Source organism: Malurus melanocephalus, unplaced genomic scaffold, assembly GCF_030028575.1.
Source record: "Malurus melanocephalus ecotype Western Australia unplaced genomic scaffold, MMel_1.1 scaffold_32, whole genome shotgun sequence".
Taxonomy (NCBI): Eukaryota; Metazoa; Chordata; class Aves; order Passeriformes; family Maluridae; genus Malurus; species Malurus melanocephalus.
The window spans coordinates 1,993,741-2,004,481 of record NW_026623264.1 but is presented as its reverse complement, the minus strand read 5'-3'; positions in this window follow the sequence as shown (position 1 = coordinate 2,004,481).

Here is a 10,741-nt window from a genome sequence, read left to right as displayed (position 1 = left end):
CAATAAAGCAGGCAGAGCTGTGAGTCAGAATATGTACAAAAACATAGCCCAAATCCAAGCAAACAGGCTGTTCAGCATCTGGGACAAAAATTCAGAGTAGCAAAGGATTGCATCACTTTGTAAGAGTTTATGAAGACCTATGTAGTGAGCTCAGCATATATGAATGGCATGGAAAACAAAAGCTGTAGCTTATGGGAATTTTCACAGAAAAAGAATAAGATAAATGGATGGTAATAAAAAAAATAATAGATCACTTTTAAATTTTAATTCCAAGTTGCTGTGATGGCAGAATCTACATCTTTAGCACCTTAAATCCCAGTCAGTAAAAGATTAGTAAATGTAGGCATGACTATTCATAGAAAATATGGATTGGAACAGCACAAGCAATTACTATATTCTTTGAATTTTGTCCCTCCCCTTCAAAGGGGACAAAATAAAGAGAGGTAAATTGCTATTTGTTTAGGAAGGTGATTTGAAGTCCTGAAAAAGTCTTGTATTCCTGCCTGTGACATTTTCATGCTACRTATGGATACGCTTGAGACTTGCAAGGCCTATTAGGATGGCTCTGTATAACTGTGGAGGTAATAAAAGGTCACTCTGTGTAGGCAGGAAGACCTCTRGGTGTTCAAACCCCAGAATCACAATTAAATTTCAACACAAGAGAAACATATCACATTCATTTGGGTCGTTCCCAGTTCTTGCCCTTTTCATAGAAAAAAAGAGCAAAATTTGAATTTGGGGAAGAATTGAATAAATGGMATTTTGACATGCAAAAAAGAGGAAAAAAGAAAAAGAGAAAATTAAATAATTTCCTGTAGGACCCCTCCCAAAACTAAACTTCCTAATTGGTGAGGTTCTGTCCACAGGAGTAACTGGAGACTGAATTTAACCAACAAAAATGTACAAGTAGCCCACACTAAGGAACCACTCCTCAAGAGTAAATTTGTCTCCATACATTAAAAATGAAGTGTCAGCTGGAGGTACATGGAAATAAATGTATAAAATTCAGCTGTCTGTACAGATATTTGGATAAAAAAATTAGTGTTTATCAGCATGACAGTGTTGTTATGAAGCATGAACTGAAAACTCTCTTGAAAGACAGCACTGAGGTGTCTTATCCTGGTTAAGGTKTAACTACGTATCATACCTATGCTTTGAAGATTATTTCTCACTTGTAATCCCAGGACCTGATACCAATCTCTTTCTAATACTAACCTGGTTTGTGGTGTTTGCTTGTCCTATGGTACMGCCCAACCTTTATCTCAGGGCAAAAAAAGAAAATTTCAGGTTTCTTTTCCATTCTATGTAATTCCCCCTGAACTTGTGATGCAAATTGTCATAAACATCTTTGTTCACCAGGCTTCACAAATAAGAAAAAAAAAAAACATCCTCCTTCTAGGCCAGGTAATCCTCCTTCTAGGCTAGATATAGCCCTGATAAGGAGGGAAGTGCTGTACTCCCTACTCTGAGTAAAACACACCAGTTAACTCCACRAACTGCACATATTGTATCACCTGGGGATATCCATGGTTTCTATGAGAGGAGTAATTACCATAAACTAACACCGTTGGTACTGCCAAAATTGTTATCACTTTGATCACCACTTCAAGTTTTGGAACAAATGCCAAGGTCTGGAATGACATTTGAGAGTCTCCCCTCCCATGCTCCCTGTGTAATGGGACTGCAGCTACACTTCTCAGCTGAAACACAGTACCCAGTATGAATATTATGATTTGTACCTTAGCCTACACTAAACATGCCCYGTGGAGATGTCAGAAGTTAAAAATAAATGGTGTCAAGAAGCGTTCCTGAGCATTGCAGCTTCAGTGTCTATGCTGTTACATTGCTGGAGAGGTCCCTGCATGATTTGCGGGTTTGTTATGGGACGCCTGCCCTTCTCCCAAGCACTGCCAAGACAGTTTGCGAGGCAGCAGTGGATAGGGATCATTCATGATATACAGTTTACATGAAATCATCTTATTGTGGACATTGAAAGTGCACAGTCATAAGCAGTATGCACACAAACTAGCTCAGGACTGTTGACCTCAAGGGCACAGGACAGCCTTTGTAGAACAGCCTTTCATGCTATTTAGTTCTTTAGACATAATCCCTGTGTTTCAAGTGAAGTCTCTAGTTCACACAGTCTCCTGTGTTTTATATTAGGTTTAAATTTTTCTCTATTTTAGATTCTTCTAGGCAGAGAAGACCATGCATCCCTTCATTTTTATGTATCTGTCACCAAGAAGTCTTACATCTGATCAGGATGTTACCAAACATCAGAGCAAAATGAATGAAAATCGTGACATTACCCTGTAGRTCCTACTGCTGAAGTTGAATAGAATTCTTAAGGATATAAAGACCTCTAAGACCATTGAGTCCATCCACTAATCCACCACTGCCACATTCACCACTAAACTATTCCCAAGTGCCACATCCATATGTTTTTCTGAACCACTGCAGGAATGGTGATTCCACCACTTCTCTGAGCAAAACAGGTAAGTGATTTAAGGTTTAGTGTCCAGCTCCCGTGTAATATATGCCCCAGTGTGCAAGACTGTGGCAAGTCTAGCAGTGGACTGAAAGACAGCAGATTTTTTTTTCTGAGTTTAGTTTAACACTAAAATGTCACTGTATATGAGGCATCAAAGCAATATAATCCCTGTTTCCTCTTCCAGTTTTTCAGTGTGTGTCTCAAGTAATAAATATGAAACAAAACCTATTATTTCACTTCTCAGATAAGCCTTTACACTGTCATTATTGTAAAGAAAAAAACAAAACAAAACCAAAAACCCTCTTTTTTCATCAACACTTAAGACAGAATAGACAAATTACAACCTACAGAATTTTCCTGAAAGCAGCTGCTTTGGATACCTACAGACCCAGGAAGACACAGTTCCCAAACTTTAGGAATCCCACAAAAGATACTCTGGTGTGCTCCTGAATGAGGACAGGGACACAGCTCAGGGTGGCCCCCGGCATCTCTGACTGGCAGGAGTGTTTCCTCTCTGTCATCGAGACATGTGCCTGGTTCTCATCTGAAGTGACTCCTGGAGAGCTGGCAGCTGYCTGGGACATGAACAAGAGGAAAAACATATCAGGTGAAACAGAGAAAAAGTTATTTGTAAAGATCCTGCAGATACAGCCAAAAGGACTAGGATGGGTTTGGGAGGATCTCGGGGTGGGATGAACATACTCACCGCTTCAAAAATATTTAAACACATCTACAGAAAGGACTAAGGGTGAGGTTATGTGGTTATGTCGGCTTAAAATCATAGAATGATACAATCATTAARGCTGGAAAAGATTTTAAAATCACCAAGTCCCACTGTCAGCTTGTGAGCTTGTTCCCTCACTCCTAAGCATTGTTTAATTTAATAAAGGAGTATCAACATCAAACATCAGGAGTCCTGGGGCAGMGCAGGCACCTCTTTTCTCGGCACTGGGCAGCACCCGTCCCACTTTAAAGTCTTCAGTGCCACCTTCTGAGAGAGTGCCACCTTCTCTCCCCGGCTCCACCGCCTCCCAAAGCGAGTCAGAGCCCCCTCCCGGGCTCTCGCTGCCTCTCCTCCTCCTGCGGGAGCTCCGGGACACGGGAAGGCGGCGGAGCGGAGCCGGGAAGCGCCGGGAGAGGCGGCGGAGCGGAGCCGGGAAGCGGCGGGAGAGGCGGCGGAGCGGAGCCGGGAAGCGCCGGGAGAGGCGGCGGAGCGGAGCCGGGAAGCGCCGGGAGAGGCGGCGGAGCGGAGCCGGGAAGCGCCGGCAGAGGCGGCGGGGCGGGAGCAGCGCCGCGGGCGGGACACGGGCGACACCTGGTGGTTACCGCGCCGAGCTGCACGGCCGGAGCGGCGTCGGGATCCCAGAGCCACGGGAAATGCTGGAAATGCTGGAAATGCCGAGCTGGAAGGGACCCGCAAGGACGATCGAGCTCCTGGCCCTTCACGTGTCCGAGAGCACTGTCCAAAGGCTTCTTGAGCTCTGTCAGGCTTGGTGCTGTGACGGCGGCCCTGGGGGGCTGTTCCAGTGCCCAGACACCCTCGGAGTGAAGAACCTTTTCCTGATATCCAGCCTAAGCCTCCCCTGACACACCTTCATTCCATTCTCTCGGGTGCTGTCCCTGGTCACCACAGAGAAGAGATCAGTGCCTGCCCCTCCTCTTCCCCTCACTGCAATGAGGCCTCCCCTCAGTGTCCTCCGGGCTGAACAGAACAAGCGCCCTCAGCTGCTTCTCATTCGGCTTCTCCTCAAGGCCCTTCACCATCTTTGTTGCCCTCCTTTGGACACTCTCTAATAGTTTAATGCCTTTCTTATATTGCTTGCAGTGCCCAAAACTGCCCCAGCACTCGAGGTGAGGCTGCCCCAGGTCAGAGCAGAGCGGGACAATCCCCTCCCTTGCCCGGCTGTGATGCTGTTCCTGATGCCCCCAGGACAGGGCCCTCTGGCTGCCAGGGCACTGCTGGCTCTGATTCAATCTGCCATCGACCAGCTCCTTTTCTGCATTGCCGCTTTCCAGCACCTCGTTCCCCAGCCTGTCCATACATTCAGGGTTGCCCCATCCCATGTGCAGAATCYGGAACCTTCCATTGTTGGGSTTCCTGTGGTTGGTGATTGATTGCACACAGCATTAGGAATGAATGATGTGAGGATCAACATTAGRAATGGTGGTAGGAATGGTGTTAGGGCCCTTGGTACCCGCGATGGCTCCTTCAATCGACAGGTTTAAAACATGCCCATGGACGGTGAGGCCTAAGGTGCCTCCTGCTGGGAATCTGTCTGTGCATGGGCTGCCTACAGATCCAGTGGGTCCCTGAATGTTCCTGGCACCCCATTCCCTGACAGTGTGGCCATGAAGAAACACTGGAACAGCAAGTAGGCACAACGGTGGCATGTGCATGGCTCCATACATTGTGRCACCAACTGTGCCTTACCCAGAACAAAATAGAAGTATTAAAGGAAGATGGGATGGAGAGGAGGGAGACTCCCAGGAGGCAGAGTCCAGCCTGCACTCCCAGGCCTGGCCAGCACCATGTGTCTCGCCCTGGCCAGTTTATAGCTGTGGAATGGTCATTGCCCCAGCAGATCTTGTGTTACCCCCATGAGGGCTGGGACATCTTGTGGTGAAGGACCCTGGGGACACTCTACCACCTGCTCATGGTGTGTTTTTCCTGCACAGGCTCCCCRGAGACATTGTCTATTTACATTGGCAGTTTTATTTGGTAAGTAATGACAGCCTGTAATCCTGAATGAAAGGGTCAGTATGGAAAGGTACAGCTACATCTTGTGGTCAGAATGAGAGATAGGAAGTGTTTTCATTTCCTGAGCTATGTAATAATTTTGATCTTTTCATTTCTCTGTGCCGTACTTGCCTGATGGTGTTCGGGTACATCTTGGGCTCCGAAAGGTATTCAGACCTTCTAGGAGTAAATAAAAATTAATAAAAGAAAATACAATATTTTCTTACTATGACTCTTTAGATAATTAGAGAGCAACAAATATCTAATTATAGAAGCAGAGTCTTAGTAGGACAATCTGTACTGATTTAGATTAGTGGTCCTTCTTCTTTCTCTCATTGTTTTGCTTTTTTAAAAATTTTCTTTGGCTTCAGTACAAAAGGCCTACTTGAATCAACCCCTTCGCATAACCTTCTGAACTTTTTAATGAAATAAACAGTGTAATGCATTCATTGCTAAATACTGGTTTTATACCCAATGTACTGAGGGAATAAAAGTGAGGCTGATTTCAGACATTCAAAACATCCAATAAAGAATATTTTCTCAAAGTCAGCTCTGCAATGGGTCAGGGCCAGGACAACAGTGGTGACATGGCAGTAGTAATGCAAAGAATATGCCTGGGGTAGGAAGGACAGGAATCAAATACAGTCTTGCACTGTGCAGCATAGCTGTTTTCAGCTGTGTGCTGAGGAGCAAAGCTTCATGCATTCCCAAAGACCTGAAGCTGGCAATTTTCCAGCAATGGCCAGCATAGCAGATGTAYAAGACACCTCATATTTCTTCCCTTTATTGCCCTAAACAAAAATGAAAGGAATAAAACTTGTCTCATTGCTTCTTATCTGGTCAGACTGCTCCTCATCCTTGTCCAAGAATTAAAGAAATAAAACATCTTCCTATTACAACTTATCCTACCTCACATCTGCTTATATTGGGTAACAGCTTCAGTCTTATCTCTGCAAACACAGAACAAGGGATGCAGTCTGAACTTAGAGGAGGAGACATACCACTTCTTTAGCCAGAAGATCTGTGTCAGATAAAGAAAAAACACAGAGGTGTTTTCCTCATCCTCTGTCCAGGGACTGATTCAACAGAGTAGCAGTGACTGAAGTTAGGAAAAACTACTACTATCAGTACCACCCTGTARGAATAGCAGGAAAGGCACTATGAAGATACCTAGATTTACTGTGTCCCTGTGTTCTTTCTCATTAAGCAACCATTCCAGAAATTTGAGATATCTCCCCATACCTTCACCTTTTCTCTTTGACTGTGAGCTGATAAGCTAAAATGCATATTGACTAGTAAATGTAGTAATGAAATACTGACTTGGTTGAAAATTTTGACACCAGTGGAGTAGGGCTCMTTCTAAGAATTTAGCACATCCAGATTTTATCTCTTTCTGCTCTTCTAGTTTATGTTAGGAACAGTGATCCAGCACAAAAAAAAATTACTGTTGTGAAAAAGAAAAGTAATTTCAGTACATCAGAAAAAAAAAAAAATTGTTCAGCTCCTGAAGCAAAGGAGCACTTCTACCTCCTTAACCTGTTTTTCTTTAAAATCTTACCATCTAAGCATCTTTAAGGAGGGCCAGTTCATCACTCACCTTGGCCTGATATTGCATTGCTTAAAGTCAATCTCTACYMTGTTAGGAGYGTATGCTTTATGGTGGAGAGCTATRTTCTGGACAAAAGAAATCCTAWAAAGCTCTACAATTTGAATCGTGTCCTAATGTTCCTTGCGCACTGAGAGCACAGATAAAATACAGATGAGATATGATGACTGGTGCTCTGAAGTGTTTTGGTTTTTCTTATTATTTTCTAACACTAGTTCCMCAAGCATGAAGTGGAACAGCTTCATTAACAAGCTCCTTTCACCTTGCCATCAAGGATAGATTTTTCCTTGCTGAAAACGGTCTTCCAAAATTGGGAAATTTGTCCAGGCAATGTTTCAGATTTTAAGTATAGATTTTATGTATAGACAATAGATTTGGACTAAAGACATTGACAGCCTCAGATTGCACCAGACCTTACAGAGATGGTAGTAAGTCCCTTTAGGCAGCTCACTTTGTGTAGTCTGTGAAAAACTCAGAGCTGAAAAGCTGGGCTGCCCTATCTGGAAGGTAAATCTGGATGTGCAAAACCCTCTTCTCTCATCTGCCTCATTAGATCTTGTTCACCTTGATCTGCTGATAACTAAGGTGTCTGAGAAAATGTGGAATTGCTGTTTTCTTTCCARTTTTATTAGGTCTCTTGGTGACAGAACAAGAAGACCAACCTTCACCTTGGGAAGGGACAGAGTGCACTGCTTCCAAATCAATGTCTCACTGCAGAGTACTATGCCTCTGACACACTGCTCCTCCCAGTTCCAGTCTCTCCATCTCTGTTCTATGTAACCATACCATGGACCTCAGGGGGAAAGCACATTTTGTTGCAGAATGAATTTTTATAATTTAGGATGTCAGCTAAACACAGCAGCAATTGTTTACATATGTTGGTATATAAGTTTGCTTGAAGCAATCATTCTGCCACAGTAATAAATCCCGCTGTAGAATTAAATGATCATTGGAGTCTTTGCTCTTTTCARTTTTAATCCAAGAAAGAAAGAAAAAGCCAAGAAGACTTTCAAGTATGATATTCAAAATATAAACTGTGGGATGTCAGCTCAGTTCTTCAATAGTAGATAATCCTAAAACTGTGACTGCTTAAATTGTCTTGGACCCAGTAGATTCCAAAATATAAGCCTGTGCCAGTGTGTAACCAAAGTGATGAAACAATTACAATAAATTATTATTAMAAAATATTTCAGAAGCCCTTTGAGCTTCAGATCATGTGTTTCTCAGTCAAGACAGTAAGAATTTAAAAAAATACCCAAAACTTGTCACTGAAATTTTTATGCTTCTGTGAGAAAAGARGAGTCCCTTGAAACAGCAAATTCTGAATTTATACTGTGGTTTACCCATTCCATGTAAAGTGACACTGAGCAATATATTCACTTTTAGAGCTACAGAGAACCTGCACGTCTTCTAATTTTAGATATACAATTTAAATAGCAGCTAAAATCATTTGCAGAGAAACTGGAGCCCTCCAGACCTACTTTTCATGACTTACCAGAGTTTTCTTCCTAATATAAGCGTATATTTTGGACCATTTTATTTAAATAACTGTCCTTGCAGGTCTGAAGCAGTGACAGTGCCAAACTCAACACCTCCAAAATGTGGTAGCACAAAGGGACCTCACCCATATGGTAGAGAATAGCATGTGCCTGCTGTCCAAGAGRTGGACATCCCAGAACCATAGTGGAGGTGAGAGATCCAGCTTCCCTCTGGCTTGCCAGGGCAAGGGGAGGAAAGGATGCATTAACAAGCTTCTCCTTGGAGTCAAAGGGTGGCACTTAGTGAAATTGCCTACCAGCAAATCCAAAGATCTGATGTGCTAGGCATGCGGGCCTGTGTGAGCATGTGCAGACAAATGTGCCCAAATCAAACCATACTAGAGCCATTTTGTACTTGTCTGACTTWTTAAGCGTAACAATAACTTTTTTTCATATTCATTTGCACCTAGAGCAATCCTTTATATCCAGCAGTTCACTATTTATGTCAAAGGGCATTTATTGTGAAGGCATTTTTCTGAGGAGATTGTATTTGTGATGGCAGGAAAAAAAATAATCTTTCAAGAGGATGCATTTAGGCTGTGTGGGAAAAAAATGGTACAACTAGCATGTGAGTATTGAAATTTAACTGGAGGTTGAAGCAATTTGCCCAAGGAATTATTTGTCCTTTTTTCATGAAGTTTGGAAAAAAATCAATATAATGCCATCTTTGTAAGGGGTTAGTTCTGAACACTCCAGTGTTCGTATTTTGTCAYTTTATAAAACCTAAGGTAGAAAGAGCAACATTTTTTGCTCAGTTAGACTAAATYGTGCAACTCACTCAGTTCACACTTAATGGTTTGATGTAATGTTGTTCTGCCAGAATTCATTCCAGTTACACTTTTAYGCCACTGCAAACCACAACTTGCTATAATTTTTGACTCTTATTCTTAGAGTTTTAAAATACAGGCTGAGTTTATCCATCATTTGGGGAAAAAAAAAAAAACCTAAAAATCAACAAAACCAGATAAAAACTCTCAAAAACAAATTTTAACAAATTTTCCTAATCAAAGCAACACCTTTTCAAAATATATACTCAGAATGCTGGGGTTAGAAATTCATAGTKTCTGCATATAGCAGCAAAACACACCAAATCCAATATGCAGTGTTCTGTTTCAATGCACTGCACTGAATTGCCAGTTTGAACCGGTACATTTTTCATCCTTTTTATCTGGCCCATAGACTTGATAAAACATAATGATATACTAAGCAATATTTTCAATTTTTTCCAAATAAGGCATATATCCAAGCATTTTACCACTCTATTTGACATATACGAAAGACTATTTTACATATCTATTACACAGAAGCAAAAAAATAAAAAAAAAATCAAGGTAGATAAAGTGTTCCACTATCCAGAGATTGGTATCTGGGGGAATTTGGCTTTTCAAATGTTCAAAGGCATTAAAAAAATCCTTTGTTTGCACATTCCAGGTCTTAATCCACAGTCAGACAACTAGATTTATTTTCCTACAGCTTCTACCCTCTTACAAAGCAGCTTTGAGAACAAAAAGACTATGAGTTACAGAAATTTAAAGGCTAAGGGTTTCTTTCTGTTGTGCCTGTAGTACTATTCTGATGCCTGAGCCTTCAGTTCATTTGATGAATTATTGTTATGACAATTTAGGATTCAGAGAACACCTGCCACTGTACATCAAAATCCACCATCAGAGAGGAGAATGCAGTTTTATCCACATTGTCTTTGCTAGAAATTTGAGTGACCTGTAATTGTTGTAGTGTCTTCAGAGAGCAGAATGTGCCAGATTCTTGTAGCTTATGGTGAAGTTAAGATGGAAAATATTTGCTGTTGTTGCTGCAGAAAAAAAGTTGTTGCAGCCAAATATGTGTGACTTTTGTATCAGTTTAGATTGTTTCTATGCTCAAACAATTGCTTTTTCTATCCCTTCTCACATTTCACTAYATATCTGCTTGCAGTTTCTATTTTTTACCTCTGTTAGCTTAAGAAATTGATGAAAATTTTTCCTTGCATCTGTACCCATCTTTCCTTTTAAAATTAGTTTAAGCTCATGGAAGAGGAAAATCTCAAAGGACAGATAATTTTCACTCTCCAAACTCATAGATAAATGTTTTTTATCCAGTCTATAGTTAGCCTGGGTCTGAGTTTTCCTGCCATTTTGTTCACCTTTAAACAGTTTTCCTTGACAAAAAGCACGTTAGCATCACTTATCTGACCGCATAAATTGTAAGGTCCAATTCCATTTCTGACAGATGAGTCTGACTGAACCCTGTCTTCCAGGGAAGAATTGGTCCACCTCACAGTGTAGCAAGAATCTACCACTACCTGTTACAATTGCTGCAGTAGCTGTTTAAAAATATGTGCATTATGCTAATACGTCCATCCCTGGCTTTTG